The sequence below is a fragment of the Marmota flaviventris genome, chromosome X (assembly GCF_047511675.1).
Source record: "Marmota flaviventris isolate mMarFla1 chromosome X, mMarFla1.hap1, whole genome shotgun sequence".
Taxonomy (NCBI): Eukaryota; Metazoa; Chordata; class Mammalia; order Rodentia; family Sciuridae; genus Marmota; species Marmota flaviventris.
The window spans coordinates 64,443,332-64,461,268 of NC_092518.1; the positions used below are offsets into that span (position 1 = coordinate 64,443,332).

The following is a 17,937-nucleotide window of genomic DNA, read 5'->3' on the forward strand; positions in this document are numbered from 1 at the left end:
CATCAGTTCCACGTCCATGGATCCAACCAACTGCATTCCAAAATATTCAGGAAAAAATTTACTGAACATGTGTACATTTTTTCTCGTTTTAATATAACACCATTTACATTGCAGTAGGACTTATAAATAATATAGAAATTATTTAAATAATATAGTAAAAAGTGCTTAAGCTATATTGCAAATATTCTGCCATTTTATATAAGAGAAATGAGCATGACACATCTTTATATCTACAAGGGGTTTTACAGACAATGGATACTCAGGAATGACTGTATAAAAATTTAACTTGCAACATCAGTAACATAAAATGGAGAATGGAATTTGTATGCATAATATTTTGCATGCTATTGTATTAGGATGTATAAATTCAGAATAGATTGTTGCAACTTTATAATGTTATTAAAGTTTAGGTATCTGATGTCCTCAAAAAGCACATATGTGAGACAATTAAAGAAAGTTTAGAGGTGAAATATTAATCCCCTGATAGGAATTAACTGGCTGGTAACTATAGGTAGATAGAGTGTGGTTGGAGGAGGTGGGGCATTGGGTACATGCCTTTGGGGTATATATTTGGTACCTGGTGAATGGAGTCATTCTCTCTGCTTCCTGGTGCCACATCCCCACCTGCAGTCCTCAGCCATACACTTCTACCATGATGTTCTGCCTCACTGAGGCCATGAGGAATGAAGTTGGCCACCTATGGAGCCCCAATTAAACGTTTCCTCCTCTAATTGTTCTTGTCAGGTCTTTCTGTCGCAGCAGCAAAATGACTAACTAAAACATATGTTATATATTATCTCCATGGTATATGCAAAGAAAATATTTTTAGAAAATACACTAAAGGAAATGAAAAGGAAATTAAAATATAATTATAGAACATTGAATAAATGCAAAGGAAGGCAATTGTGGAGGAAATGAAAAACAAAAAAGCTATGGAGTCATATAGAAAAAATAGCAAGATGGCAAAAGTACATGTTTTCAATAATTACTTTAAATATAAATGGATAATCTAACCAATCAGTAGGTATAGACTGACAGAGGGCGTTAAGAACCGTCATCAATTTATATGACACATTCTATATCTAAAGACAGGTTAGACTGAAGAGATTTTAAAAATTATTTCCTTCAAATATTACCCAAAGGAGAGCAAGTAAGGATATACTGATATCTGACAAAATAGATTTTAAGTCAAACTGTTATAAGACAAAAAGGACATTATATTGATTAAAAGGCCAATTTACTAAGAAGATATAACACTTAAAAACATAGACATACCAAATGTCATGACTCTATAAGATATCTGAAATGAAAATTGACAGAATTTAAGGGAGAAAAAGATAGCGTGACAATAATAGCCAGACATTTCAATACTTTGCATTTAATAATAAATCACTCAGAGAGAAAAATCAATAAGAAAATAGAGAAATTGATATCACTCAATTGGACCTAGCAAACATCTATCAGAGATCTCACCATCTATACCAGAATATCTACATTTTGTTCAAGTGCACATGTAACATACTCCAGGATAGACCTTATCTTAAACAATCAAACTAATTTTATTTTATTTTAGTTTTTGTGGTGCTGGGGATTGAACCCAGGGCCTTGTGCATGTGAGGCAAGCACTCTACCAACTGAGCCACATCCCCAGCACTTCAAACTAATTTTAATAAGTTTAAAAGGACAAAAATAATGAAGTTTTCTTTACTGATCTTAGTGAAATCAAGCTAGAAATGAATAACATAAGGAATACTGGAAAATTCACAAATGTGTGGAAATTAAACAATATTATTTTGCCCAAATAATAGGTTGGAGAGGAAGCCACAAGGGAAAACAGAAAATATTTAAGACAAATCAAAATGAAAGCACAACATATACAATGTGTAAAGTGCAGTGAAAAGTGTGTTATGAGGGAAATTTAAAACTGTAAATTCTTACATTAAGAAGAATAATTTCAAAACAACATCCTACAACATGGATGAACTTGGAGAACAATATATTAAATAAAATAAGCTAGGCAGAGAAAGACAAATGCTTCATGTTCTTACTCACATATGGAAGTTAAAAAAAAGAGTTTATTTCATAAAAACAGAGAGTAGAAATTTGGTTTCTAGAGGTTTTGAAGATTATAGGAATAGGGGAGATAGAGGAAGGTTGAAAATGGGTACTTAACAGTATATAATGTCCTTCCTTATCCCTTTTGATTAACTTAGTCTTGAAGTCAATTTTATTCGATATGAGGATGGCCACCCCTGCTTGCTTCCGAGGACTGTGTGCGTGGTATAATTTTTCCCAACCTTTTACCTTCAGCCTTTGTATGTCTTTTCCAATCAGATGTGTCTCCTGAAGGCAGCATATTGTTGGATTTGTTTTTATAATCTAGGTTACCAGCCTATGTCACTTTATTGGTGAGTTTAAGCCATTAACGTTTAGGGTTACTATTGATATATGGTTTGTATTTCCAGTCATGTTTGATTATTATTATTTTTTTTAATTTGGTTTGTTTCTCCATGATTAGCTTTTTTTACCCCCACCCTCGCTTTATTGAGGTACTTCCCACTGTTGGTTTTGGTTGTTGTTTTTCATTTCTTCCTCGTGTAGTGTTTTGCTCAAGATACTTTGCAATGCTGGTTTTCTGGCTGCGAATTCTTTTAACTTTTGTTTATCTTGAAAGATTTTTATTTTGTTGTTGTACCTGAAGCTTAATTTTGCTGGATACAAAATTCTTGGTTGGCATCCATTGTCTTTCAGTGTTTGAAATATGTTGTTCCAGGATCTTCTTGCTTTCAGCGTCTGTGATGAAAAATCAGCCATTAACCTTGTTGGTTTACTCCTGAATGTAATCTGCCTCCTTTCTCTTGTAGCTTTTAATATTTTCTCTTTGTTCTGTATATTGGATATCTTCATAACAATGTGTCTTGGCGTTGGTCTACTGTGATTTTGTATGCTTGGTGTCCTGTATGCATCTAGAATTTGTACATCCATTTCCTTTTTTATATCTGGAAAGTTTTCTAAAATTATTTCATTCAACAGATTACTCATTTCCTTGGTTTGGACCTCTATACCTTCCTCTATCCCAATGACTCTTAAGTTTTTTTTTTTTTTTTTAATGTTATCCCATATCTCTTGGATGTTTTTCTCGTGGTTTCTTATCAGCCTTTCTGAGTTGGCTAGACTCTTTTCAAGATGATATGTTTTGTCTTCATTGTCTGACGTTCTGACTTCTACTTGTTCCACTCTGCTAGTGATACTCTCGTTTGAGTTTTTAATTTGGTTTATAGTTTCCTTCACTTCTAGGATTATTGTTTGATTTTTTTTTTTATAATCTCTATCTCCTGGTAAAGTTGCTTATTTGCTTCTTTTATCTGTTTATGTAATTCATTTTCAATGCTTTCTTTCATTGTTTGAATTTGCTGTCTCATGTCCTCTTTAAGATTCCATTCCATCTGTATAAGGTATTCCTTGAGTTCTTTATTTGACCATTTTTCTGATGCCTCTATGGTGATATTACCAAAAGTTCTCTATAGGTTTAATGCAATGCCAATCAAAATCCCAAAGGCATTTCTTGTAGAAATAGATAAAGCAATCATGAAATTCATCTGGAAAAATAAAAGACCCAGAATAGCAAAAGCAATTCTAAGCAGGAAGAGTGGAACAGGCAGTATAGCGATACCAGACTTCAAACTATACTACAGAGCAATAGTAACAAAAACAGCATGGTACTGGTAACAAAACAGGCGGGTGGCCCAATGGTACAGAATAAAGGACACAGAGACCAATCCACAAAATTACAACTATCTTATATTTGATAAAGGCACTAAAAGCATGCAATGGAGGAAGGATAGCATCTTCAACAAATGGTGCTGGGAAAACTGGAAATCCATATGCAACAAAATGAATCTGAATCCCTTTCTCTCACCATGCACAAAAGTTAACTCAAAATGGATCAAGGAGCTTGATATCAAAACAGAGACTCTGCGTCTGATAGAAGAAAAAGTTGGCTCTAATCTACATATTGTGGGGTCGGGCTCCAAATTCCTTAATAGGATACCCAGAGCACAAGAGTTAAACACAAGAATCAACAAATGGGACTCACTCAAACTAAAAAGTTTTTTTCTCAGCAAGAGAAACAATAAGAGAGGTAAATAGGGAGCCTACATCCTAGGAACAAATTTTTACTCCTCACACTTCAGATAGAGCCTTAATATCCAGAGTATACAAAGAAATCAAAAAATTAAACAATAAGATAACAAATAACCCAATCAACAAATGGGCCAAGGATCTGAACAGACACTTCTCAGAGGAGGACATACAATCAATCAACAAGTACATGAAAAAATCCTCAGCACCACATGAAAATTAATAAACAAATAAAGATATTTAAAAATAAATTATATACATGTATTGAATTATTTTACTGTAATTCATATATATGTGTATTGCATATATATGTATATATATGCAATAATATATTATGTGTGACCAATTATCCAACAGGAAAAAAAGTGAAAGATTAAGGGGAATTCTGTATTCCAGTGCTTTCAGGAGAAAACACTCCATGTTAATGTTTTCTAATGTCCTTTTTTATTATGTTTATATTTTTGTTGGGGCTTTTTGTTCATTTAATCCAAAACTAAACCTAAAATATTAGAATCGAATAGTTCAGGTAGTTTCACCAGATTATCTAAAACAAAAAGAACAAAATTATGAATTTCTAATCTTCCCCTCCCTACCCTCCCTTTCTGTGGGCTAGTAACCACATTTCAAAGAGAACATCCAGTTTTTGTTTTTTTTGGTACTGGCTTATTTTTACTTAGTTTGATATTTTCCAGTTTCATCCGTTTACCAATAAATGCCATAATTTCATTCTTCTTTATGACTAAGTAATATTCCATTATGTATATATGCCACTTTGTTTATCCATTCATCTATTTTAAAAAAATTTTTGTAGTTGTAGGTGGACAGAATGCCTTTATTTTATTTGTTTATTTTTATATGGTGCTGAGGATTGAACCCAGTGCTCACGCATGCTAGGCAAGCACTCTACCACTGAGCCACAACCCCAACCCTACCTTCATCTATTGAAGGGCATCTCGGTTGGCTCCACAGTTTAGCTATTGTGAACTGAGCTACCATAAACATTGATGTGGCTGCTTCACTATGGTATGCTGATTGTAAGTCCTTTTTGTATAAACTGAGAAGTAAGGTAACTGGGTCAAATGGTTCCATTCCAAGTCTTCTAAGGAATCTCCATACTACTTTCCAGTGTGATTGCACCAATTTGCAGTCTCACCAGCTATATATGAGTGAACCCTTTCCCTCACATCTAAGAGAGTGTTTTAAATGTTCTCATCACAAAAAAATGAAAAAATGTTTGAGGTAATGGATATGCTAATTAGCTTTATTTGAACATTCCAGGATGTATATATATATCAAAATATGACACTGTACCCCACAAATATATATAATTATTATTTTCTAATTAAGATGAAAATAAAACTTGAAAGAATTTGACAAAATTCTAAAAAAATCAGTTTCACTTCTATCCTCTAGGAATGAACTATGTGAAAATGAAATTAGAAAATAATTCCATTCATGATAACACAATAAAGAATGAAATTTTTAGGAATAAACTTAGGAGGCTAATGACTTGTATACTGAAAACTATAAAACTGTGATGAAGAAAATAAATAAAACACAATAAATGGAAATGTATTCATTGACTGGAAGACTCAATATTGTTAAAATGTTCATGCAATCCAAAGTAGTATGACAATTCATTGCAATTTTATCAAAAATCCACTACCAGTTATCCAAAATATTTGAAAATAGGGTACTGAAGAGATATAAACACTCTTATGTTCATTGCAACACTATTCCAGACAGCCAAGATATAGAACCAATCTAAATTTTCATCAACAGATGAATAGATAAGGAAAATATGGCATATACATAAAATTGAAAACTAATCAGCTTTAACAAAGAAGAAAATTCTGAACTATGTTTTAATATGGATTAATGTTGACATCATGATAAGTGGAATTATCTAGTGACAGTGTAAAATATTGCATGCTTATATGGTGTATTGAAAATAGTTGAACTCATAGCATCAAAGTGGAATGGTTACTGCAGGCTAGAAGGAGGGTGAAATGTGTAGTTACTTACAGGCACAGAGTTTCATTCAAGGAAGATGAAAAAGAGCTAGCAATCTGCTGCTCAGCATTGTACCTATTACTGACAATGTATTATATACTTTTAAGAAGGAGAGCAGGGGCTGGGGTTGTGGCTCAAAGGTAGAGTGCTTGCCTAGCATATGCGAGGCACTGGGATCAATCCTTGGCATCACATAAATATAAATAAATAAAATAAAGATATTGTGTTCATCTACAAATAAATTTTTTTTTTTATAAAAGGAGGGCAGATCTCATAATAATTGTTTTTACAGCTATTGAAAATCAGTTTGATACAAGAAGAAGAAAAAGAAAAATGGGCAAAGGACTAGAATAGATATATCTCCAAAAGATATGCAAATGACCACCATGCACAGGTAAAGTTGCTCAAAATCATTAATCGGTAGGGAAATATAAATCAAAACCAGAAGGCTATACCATTTCACACCCATAAGCATGGCTATTATCTTTGAAAAGGAGAGAAAAAAGAGAAGTTTATGCAAGGATGTGGAAAAATTGAAAACTGAAACATTTGCAAATTATTGGTGGAAACATAAAATGGTATAGCTAGTATGGAAAACAATATGATGGTTCATCACAAAATAAAATTTGTTTTTTTATTTTAAAATTAGTTTTAATTCATTATACATGACAGTAGAATGCACTATGATACATCATACATAAATGGAGTATAAGTTCTCATTTTTATCATTGTACATAATGTAGAATCCCAATGATCGTGCAGTCATATATGTACATAGTGTAATTATATCTGATTCATTCTACTATCCTTCCTATCTCCAATCTCCATCCTCTCCCTTCATTCCCCTTTACCTATCTAAAAGTAAATCTATTCTTCCCTAGCTCCCCCACCCTAATTGTGAGTAGCATCCGCATATCAGAAAATATTCTGCCTTTGGTTTTGAGGATTGGCTTATTTCACTTAGCATATATACACTGTGTAATCATGTTAAACATCTGTTTTCTCTGACATTTATTTTTAATTTATGGTGAAAAATTTCACCATACAAATTTGTTCACCAAACAAATCCTAGCTTTTTGAAATGCACATTATTTTTATCTATATTCACTTTTATAAGAATAGCTCACAAGAATGTAACTATAATTTAATACTTATTGATCAACCTTTCCCCATCATCCCCTACCCTTATGTCCCTGGCTTCTGGCAACCACCATTGTATTCCCAACTCCTATGAGATTATTATTTTTTAATTCCACATATGAGTGAGAGATCATATGGTACTGTGTCTGGCTTATTTCACTCAACATGGTGATCTCCAGTTCTACCCATGTTGTTGCAAATTAACAGGACTTCATTTTTGTGTGATCAAATAGTATCTCACAGTGAACACACACCACTGTTTTTTCTTAATCTAGTTATCAATTGTTGGATACTTAAAGTTGTTTTAGATTATTGGTTATTTAATGTGATTAATGATAGAGTTGAATTAATATCTACAATTGTTGCTATTTTCTATTTTTTCCTTATTCTTTGTTTCTATATTTGTTTTCCATTTTTTTTCTGACCTTTGTGCTTTTAATTGAGTATTCATATGACTAAAATTCATTTCTTTTTGAAAACAGTGAAGTACAGGAAGGAGGACAAGACAAAGAGAGAAGAGATGAGAAAGGAAAGGAACTGCAGGATGAAACTGACCAAATTATGCTATGTACATGTATGAATATATTGCAGTGAATTTCACTTCTATGTAAATGCAAAGTTCACTGATTAAAAATACGTTAATAGAAGGAAGATCAACAGAGTACAGGTAGATGATTGGGGGAAGGTAGAGGGAAGGGGAGGGGTGGTACTGTGTATTGAAATGGAGCAAATTCTGTTATACACATTAATGATTATGACAAATCAAACCTCACAATTATGCAATACAGATAAAATATAAATAAATACAACACATGATCCAATTACTAAAAATAACAATGGCCTTCTGGATGCTGCAGTTTTGTTAGAAAATCCTTGTCCATTCCAAGATTACAAAAAGTAATCTTTTTATTTTATATAGAATATATCTATTCCCATTTAAAAAATAAATTCTTACACGTTTTTCTCTATAAAATAATCATCTATTTTGTGGACATACCAATGATACATACCTGTATCGTAACATTTTTTTAGCAGTTGCCCTATGTTTTGCGATACACAACAAATGCAATTTACACAAAAGTCATCTTTTACATAATACTATACTGCTTCATGGGTAGTGCAACTATCTTATAACAACAACAACAAATATATATATATATATATATATATATATATATATATATATATATATAATAACTCTTGTTCCTTGTACCATTGACATGTTATTTATTTTGGCATACTTAAATGTACATATATTTACATATACATGGATACACACAAACATATATAATCAATATAGCACTATTATCATTTAAACAAATTGTTATATGTTAGTCAATTAAGATTAAGAAAAATAAAAGTTTTGTCTTATCCTTTTGTGCTCTTTTTTTCTTTAGGGATATGTGAGTTTCTACTCAATATACTTTTCTTTCTCTGTAAAGAGCTTCTTTTCACATTTCTGGAAAGGCAGGTCTACTGGCAACAAATTCCCTCAATGTTTGTTTGCCTCATAAAATCTTACTTTTGAAGGTCAATTTCACAAGGTACATAATTATGGGTTGGTACTTTTCTCTCTCAACACTTCAAATATTTCACTACATTCTCTTTTTGCTTTCATGGTTTCTGAGGAGAAGCTGGATCTAATTCTTTGTTCTTCTCTAGGTAAGTATATTTTTTCCTTTTTAGATTTTTTTTATTTTTTATTTTTAGTTGTAGGTGGACACAATACCTTTATTTATTTTTATGTGGTACTGAAGATTGAACCCAGTGCCTCATATGTGTGAGGTAAGAGCTCCACCACTGAGCTATAACCCCAGCCCCTATATTTTTTCCTTCTGTCGTCTTTCAAAGAAATTTCCTTATCTTTCATTCCTGTAGTTTGAATATGATAAGTGTAGGTGTAATTTTTTTTTAAATTGTTGTTGGACCTTTATTTTGTTTTTATTTATATGTGGTGCTAAGAATGGAACCCAGAGCCTCACACATGCCAGGCAAGTGTGCTACCGATGAGCCATAGCCAAACCCCTGTAGGTGTAATTTTTGACATTTATTTTGTTTAGTCTTGTTTGAGATTGATTGCTGGATCTGTCATTTGGTGTCTGACCACAATTAGGGGAAAATCTCAGTTATTACTATTTCAAGAATTTATTTTTCTTTGTTCTTGTTTTTCCTAATGGTGTCCCCAATACATATATTTCATACCTTTTGTATTTGTTCCCTGGTTGTTGGATATTTTGGGTTTTTTTGTCAGTCTTCCTCCCTTTGCTTTTTCAGTTTTGTAAGTTTCAATTGACATATTCTCAAACTCAGAGATACTTTCTTCAGCTGATATCCATTCTATTAATGAACTCACCAAAGTCATTCTTCATTTATGTTAGTGTTTTTATCTGTAGTACTTATTGCTAACTCAGAATTTCCATCTCCCTGTGTACATTGTCCATCTGTTCTTTCATGTTATCTACTTTTAGAGTTCTTAACATATAGATCCTAGCTATTTTAAATGTCTGATCTGATAATTTTTCTGACATATCTCAGTCTGATTGTGATACTTGCTCTGCCTTTTCAAATTCATTTGTTTGCATTTTGTTATGCATTATAGCTTTTGTTGAAAGTTGGACATGATGTTCTTGCTAAAAGGAACTCCAGTAAATAGACCTTAAGTGGTGAGGTGATAAGGTGTGCGTATGTGAGTGGGGGGGCAGGTGGGAGGGATTAGAAATAGTGTTTTAGTGTGTGCCCCTGGAGTTTTAACTTCACCAGTGCTTCTCACCTCCCCCAGGTGGGACAGAATGGCTAGCTTGGCAGAATGGATATTTCCTTTCTTCCCCTTTGTGGAATTCTGGAATAGACTGAGTTTCCCCAGGTCAGTCTGATAAAACTACAAAAGTTTAGGCACTGGTAAAAAATATTTTTCCTTGAGGACAGGCTTAAGAATAAGAAAATAGCCTGGCACAGTGGCGCATACCTGTGATCCCAGAAGCTCAGGAGGCTGAGGCAGGAGGATCTGGAGTTGAAAGCCAGCTTCAGCAAACCAGTGAGGCTCTAAGCAACTTAGCAAGATCTGATCTCTAAACAAAATATAAAAAAGGGCCTGGGATGTGGCTCACTCTTGGGTTCAATTCCTAGTACCAAAATGAAATAAGAGAAAAGAAAAGAAAATGCTTTGGCATATTTTAAATGGTTACGTTTTACCCTTCTCTGCTGAAAATGTGAGGGGATCCTACTCATATTCACTGTGAGAACCTGGTTGAACTCCTAGTGGTAAATCTCATAAAAATGTGAAAAATCCCCATTTAATTGGATCCACCTGCAGCTTTTAACTCTCACATTTGTCTACAATGAACCTTCAAAAAAATTTTTAAATTACAGTTCAGGTTTTCTTACTCTGGCATGGTTTCTTTGCAGGTTTTAGCTCATGGGTTTTGCTCTGTTTAATTGCTCTTCCCTGTATTAACCTGTTTCTCTCTCCAATTTTGGGGGCAGTTGTTTCCCCTATGATCACACTTCTTTGATGCCTGAAAGAAAATGAACTGATTTTTCAGTTTGTTTAGTTTTTTTACTTGTAAGTAAGGTGTGGTAAATTCTCAGCTTCTCATATGTTGGACTGAAGTCTTAAATTTGCTTTTATTTTTTGACCAAGAAATTGTGTATTGTGATGAATATTTTGTGTGCACCCCAAAGGAATTTATACTATGCTATGAGTGGGTAAAATGAACCTAATTATATGTAGTTTCTTGATAGTGTTGTTACAATGTTTTCTTTTTCATGTTTTATTTCACTTGAGACTTCCTATTGAACCCATGGATTATCTGGAAGGTTTTGAGAGTTAGATCATTTATCTCCAATTAAAAATTTGTTTTATTATGGATTATTATTTATTATTGTTAATTCAATTATTTCATAACTTCGAACATAGTTCTCTGAATAGTGTTTCAAGATATTAAAAGATGAGAAAGACAAACTTTATGCTACATTCTGTTTAACAATAAAAGGGAGAAACATGACATGGATGCAAGTAACAGGAATATGAAGCAGAACAAGAAAAGTTTTCTAAGGGTGGTGCTAAAGAAGATACAGGGGGCTGGGGTTGTGAGTCGGTGGTAGAGCGCTCACCTAGCACATGGGAGACCCTGGGTTCGATCCTCAGCACCACATAGAAATAAATAAATAAAATAAAGGTATTGTGTCCAACTACAACTAAAATATAAAATAATTTTTAAAAAGAGATATAGGAGTCTAGAAGAGGGTGTTAAATAATGTTAGTAAAATCTACTTTATAAAACATTGAAAAGCACAATGCACAAAGCATTATTGTATAATGGCAACCACTGTGGTTCACTCCACTTTTTATTCTTAAGTTGCCTTTATACAATAATATTATTAAAGATTTTAAAAGGATTTTGATTATGTTGATAAAGTTTATCAGATTATAAATTAAAAACAAAAAATCATCTAATAATGCATTTTAAAATAATAAAATAATTACATATTACTGTAAGTAACACATTTTATGAAGAATAATTTACAAAAAATATGGAGAGGAGTGACATTGTTTTACATTTTTGCAAGTGTCTTCACTGTCTGGTTTAATAAAAGAAATTTTGTGTTCTCATTCCTGTTTTTAAAGATATGTTATTTTAGTTGTGATATAGGAAAAATCTGGCCTCACATGAGTATGTAGTTGTAAAAAGGAGGTATATTTAATAACCTTCTCAGATATGTATATGTATTTCTTCACTGATACCTTATCAAAACTAGACAAGCAGTAAGTAGTTTCTAAAGGATAGTTACAATGTAGATATCAAAGAACATTTCCTACTCTATTATATATATCCATTTGTCTGTCTTATACTTTGGATGTATCCTTTACCCATTCTTGATTTTGTAAGATCATGAATTGATTATTTTAAAATATTGGTTTAATGTTGACATATTTTATTACATAGTATTTAGAAAATAATAGTCATTACTATTCATAACAATTTCATCTAAAAAGTTATTAGGAAGCTGTTAAACTCCCAGTAGCAAATGCAAATTATAAAAAATTCTAATTCTCACTTGAAGGCTCTCAGTTGTTTTCCTTGAAGTGATAGGCCCATTTTAGATAAAATATCTGCCAAATATCCAAGTCAGAAAATCATAGTTTTTCTGTCAGTCATTCTTTTGAGTAAAAATGTTGCTCCCCCAAAAAACCAGCTGGTTGAGTTTCAACTCAATCACACCATCACTTTTTCTTGAGACAACCATAATACTGTGGTAAGTATCAAGGGAGCTTTTTTGTATACTTCTTATTTTCTCACATAGAATGTGAAAAAGATAGAAGTGTTGGGATTTAATAAAAGAGAATAATACTTTAAAAAATATTTTTAGTTGTTATCTGTCAACAACTAAAAAATATTTATTATCATTATATTTTATATTATTATAAAGTTATTCTATATTTATATTATTATAAAATTATTATATATTGTTATATTATATTATTAATTATATTATTATATTTATTTATATGCTGTGATGAGAATCAAACCCAGTGCCTCACACGTGGCAGGCAAGTGCACTACCGCTGAACCACAGCTCCAGCCCCAATGACATACTTTTTTATGGTTTCTTTTTTTAATTGTTTTTCCACCTGGAATTTTATTTATTTTTTAGTTGTTGCAACAACATACTTTTATTTTAGTATGCATCCACATTTCTGCATTAGTGGTCCTAAATAGAAAGGTGAAAGTCATGTCTATCAATATTAGGGATCTATCATGCACAATGAGTTATTTTTTAATCTTTGCTGAAGATAATGAGAAGCAGCAGCACCAAAGCCAAAGTACATACCAGATTCAAGGTTCTTTTTGTTCTAGTAGTCAGATTCTAATCTATACCCAACTGGATTGTAAGAATGACCAAATGAGAGTCCTATTTGTTTAAAACTCCTTCAAATTTTAAAAGCAAAAGCAATTATAGAAAAATAAAATTAATTTGGTGGAATGAAGTGTGTTTACAAGTCTCAATGTGACTTTTCTCCAGGTGTAACCATCAAGGACATTGAGAGCTGGCAGGTCTGAGTAACCATGGTGTCTATTCTTTTCACCATATCAAAGCCCAAGCTGAAAAAAACATATCAGCCAATGAGGACAGTGAAGTGTGGCATTCCTGAGGACACAATATTGATTTCCCAGGATGGTGGAGAATAAAGCAATTTAGTTCCAAAACTAAATTAGAGAGATCAGAGTCTCTTTCCAACCTTACCAAATGGCTTCTGGCTAAATCAAGGAATTATCATGGAAAGTACTAGGTAGTGACAGTGCAGGAAGGGAGTTCAGGAAAAAGAAGGAAACAGAAGCTCTTGTATAAAGATGGGGTGAGAGAAGTTATGAGGAAATCCTTGAATTCCTTTGTAAAGATCAATTTCAGAAGGTAGTAGAGAGGGTTATAGTTTATACTCTAGCAAGGGGTGTTAGTAAAGCAAAGTGGAGAAAGGAGTATGGCTTGGAAGGGGCCATCATTTTGTTAATATGTACAATTAATACATATTAATAAAATAATTGTATGGAGGATATTTCTAATAAAGCTGTTTTTGTACTAAAACATCTTAAAACCCAACAATAAATGAATTTTCTCTTATATTTACTTCTAATGAAATGATAACTTTTCCTTTAAAAAACAACAGAAATTCTGACAAAGCACTCATGTGTAACTTCTCTTAGTCCTACAAGATGTGACTACAACTTTTATTCTATCAAGCCACCCCAAGCTGGAGGCCTGTTGCAGGAAGGAAGTGAGGAAATCAGAGAGTGGAAATGGGAGAAGGCAGAGACCTCAGGCAATGAAATCAGCATCAAGGTAGTTATATATGTTTTCAGAGTTGAGGTAGATGTGACTCACTAATTATGATGGGTTTCAAATGAAATATACCTTCTTGATTCCACGTTTTTAGTGGTTACACTTGACAAAAAGATTTCACAGTGCAATCTATATATTTCAAATGGAAAAAATTAATATCACTTATAACATCTTCATGTTAATTGCTTATGAATGAGAATTCATTGCTTTTGAATGAGAATTTTTTTTCCCATTACTTTGAGGTCCATAGACATATCTAAAAAATGTTAATGTGGAAAACTAAGATTGTTTGAATTGTGTGGTGGAGGTGCTGTGGTTTTTATTTTTGGTTAATTTTTGTAACACTGTCAGGTGGCCATTGGAGTTTCATATGTTCTTTAGATAGCATTAGGCACCACGGCTCTTACAAGGCAAATCTGATGTTGTACTGGTTCTGCCATTTTTCCAGTACTGATATGGCTCTTGGGTTCAACACTTCTATTAACTCCATCCATTTTGTTTTTTTGTTATAAGACTTACAAATTTGGGGGTGCTTCTGGGTATTGAGACACACATTCTGTTTTAAGGTGATATATCTAGTTTTCATAAATTGTTCTCAGAGGCCCAATCATCATCCCTGTCCTTTCTTGTAAGTATCATGTGTTCATCAATTTCTAGACCTCAACTAACTGAACCATCTCCCATTTCTTTATGGCCAGCTTTCTTCAAGTTCTTCCCATAGTCAAAACTGCAAGAGACTTATTCTCTCCTGGAATGAAATTGCCTGGGTTCATTTTCCACTATTTTGCTGTGTGACTTCAGGTAAGAAACTTGGACTTCTCCTGGTCTCAGTTTTCCAATCTGAAAAGTGATATGATAATAGCAACTTCATAGAGTTACTATGAAGATAAAATGCTTTGATACATTTGGCACAGGAAGGGGAAAGAACATTAGAAGAACTGACACAAGCCACAAGCCATTATATGCAGTTTCAAATCTCCTGACTACTCAGTGTGGAAACACCTAGGAATACCTTCATTTTACACATGAGAAATCTGAAACATGAAAATAATGGATGAAGAAGTGAGGATAGAAGCACAAGACTCTTATCCATAAGGGTCAAAAATGTCTGCTGAGATTCCTTAGTTCTCCACGGGATTTCTTGCAAGTAAAATTGACAGTAAAGAGAACTCCTATTCAGTGAATCCTGCAAACCTGACTCCCAAATTAAATCATTTTAGCTTCTTCAGCAAGGTTATTTGTAAGTTCAGCTGGCTTTTTGTTTCCTGCAAATGCATGGCAGCGAAGAATACAATGACTAACAGTATACTTTGGAATTACAGCCACGACTCATGCTAAGGTGCCTTCAATTTTACCCACCATAGCTTTTGCACCATGGCCACAAATGACAACCAGTGAATAAGTAAAGTAATATATTAGTATTATTATAAAAATAGCTTTGACTTCAAGAACCTTTTGAATATGTCTCAAATACTCCCAGGGAGGTTCACAGAACACACTCTGAGAACTACTGACTGAGAGAACACTTAAAATCATGCATTTCTACTATATTCCACAAGATGGTGGTATTATAATGCACATCAGAAATTAAATGTTAAGAAAAAATTGAATGATTTAAAATATTTGGTCAGTTTCAGAAACCAGAGTGGTCAAAATGTTCCCCCTTTTTTTTCACTTAAAAAAGTTTCCTTGGTGAACTCTTGCAACACCAGATCCATCTTTTTGTCTGAGCCAGCACAGAACTTTGTGCCTGAATACTGTTTTAGTAATAGCCGCCTTCTACATAAACCTCATGTTAATTCAGAGAGTGACATTTTGCAATCATGGAAACCAAACGGCTCTTGAAACCTTATCATTTAGTGCTTTTTCATTAAGAAAATTTTGCCTTCTTCAAAATATGCTTCTACTTCTGTTTTTGCAAACCACATACTCTGCAACTCCACACTATTTTCTTGGAGATAGGATCCTTCGGTTCTGTAGTTCTTAACCTTAATTATTTATGGGAAAGACACACTCTTTTGAAAATTAGATGAAAGCTGTATACCCTCTTCCTAGAAAAAAAACATATAATCTCATGGTGCTCAGATATACACTGAAGCTGTGAATGGGAGTAGGAAACTCTGCTTTAGAGGAGGAAACCATAGTCATGATCTGCAAAATGATGTTTTTGTCAACAGCAAACTGTATATAAATGGTTCCATAATAATATATTGCCTAATGATGCTGTAGCTCTCTTAGTTTGTGTAAGTACATTCAAAGATGCTTGCACAATGATGAAATCAGCTAATGATGTATTTCCCAGAACTATAGCCCTCTGTAAGCATTAGGCAATATACGACTATGCTGTCAAACTCCATCTATCCCCTTCAGCTTTAGATAAAACAGCAACACATATTAGAAAAAAATGAGACTCAGAGTTTTAAATCCTCTCTCTATGCTCTTCTTGTTATTATGAACTTCATATGCTGTAAAATGGTGTTTTCATTCTCTGAAATGTTCACTCTTTTAGTCAATAAACATAAATATCATACTTCATCAGAATTTTGACTTGGCTCTTTAGCAAGAAGGACATTTCTCTTCACATTAAGAACTGTGTCCTCTTTTTCATATCCTCCACTAGTGCAGAACATTTTTCTAGGCTTTATTTTTATAATCAAAAGGATCCATTTGTTTTTTAATATATAGAATTATAGTATTCAACATGATGTTTTCTCTTTATATCATGGACCAGCTACACCATCCTCAGGGTCTTTAACATTTTTTGATAAGTTCTAATGTCTGAATTTGTCCATTAAAATTGTATTCATTTAATTCTTGAAGGCTTTTCTTTCAGACTTCTCTATTAATTGAAAAATTACCATAGGAAAATGCACATCTTAAGCCAATGGTTTAAGACATGTTCTTTGGAAAAACTGATCCTATAAAAGGGATTTAGGGGTGTGAAATGTTTTATTTTCAGTTTTTAATATGTGTATATTTTGACTATGGAAATCAAAATTTTAAATGTATATATTCATGGCTGCCAGGTATCAAATTTAACACATTGTAGTATAACACTACCTTAACTTGTGAACTTTTTAATGAACTTTGTAATATAAATTAACCATAAATTTGAATTTATAGATTTGTATTAATGACATACCATTCTCTTTTTCTATTCTTTATTGGATGAAGTTCAGAATATAATTTGGTTCGGTATTAGGATTCTTCTGAGATCATTGCCCCAAACTGTTAGTTACACTACTCCCACACATTTTTTCCCCATCTGATTTCATCCCTCATATTTTCCCATACATACTACACCTCTGTCACATTTCTGTTTATCTTTCTCATCATTTTCTCATATATAATTTTTTGGCTTTCTCATTTATCCTTTTATATCCTGTCTGGCAAGGACTCCATTTGCCCTTCTTCACTCAGTCTTCTCAGTAAATCGATTTCTCCCAAACCCTAGAAGTTTTTGCCTTCTTAGCAATGCTACTCTCAGGCTCTTTCAATGGGCCACCTGTTCTGACAGCTGGGGACAAAGTTTAACTAAGGGGAGTGTGGTGTTTTTGGAAGGGGCTGAGGAAACACACAGCTCTGGCTATGACTATAGTCAGCAGAGCTGAATCTAACCAGATACCACCAATCCAACATCATATTGCCTAAAGTTTACTAAAAAGTGAATAATAGTGTGAGGGCCTGGTGATGTATTCCACAGGAAGGAAAAATGATGTGGCCTTAATCACTTAAATCTTTTTCTCCCCTTGGTTCAGACACTGATTCCATATATGACTTTTGGCAAATCAATTACCTATCTGC

General features: G+C 33.1%; 1 long non-coding RNA gene and 1 other non-coding gene across 2 annotated transcripts in view; both read right to left on the reverse strand.

Moving 5' to 3' along the window:
• LOC139703085 (uncharacterized) overlaps positions 1-17,937 on the reverse strand; it is a 76,348-nt gene that overhangs the window by 22,025 nt on the left and 36,386 nt on the right. The gene's annotated exons all lie outside the window — the stretch shown is intronic.
• On the reverse strand, positions 1,577-1,650 carry Trnav-cac (transfer RNA valine (anticodon CAC)). Its single transcript has one exon. It is a non-coding gene; the product is annotated as a tRNA-Val (tRNA).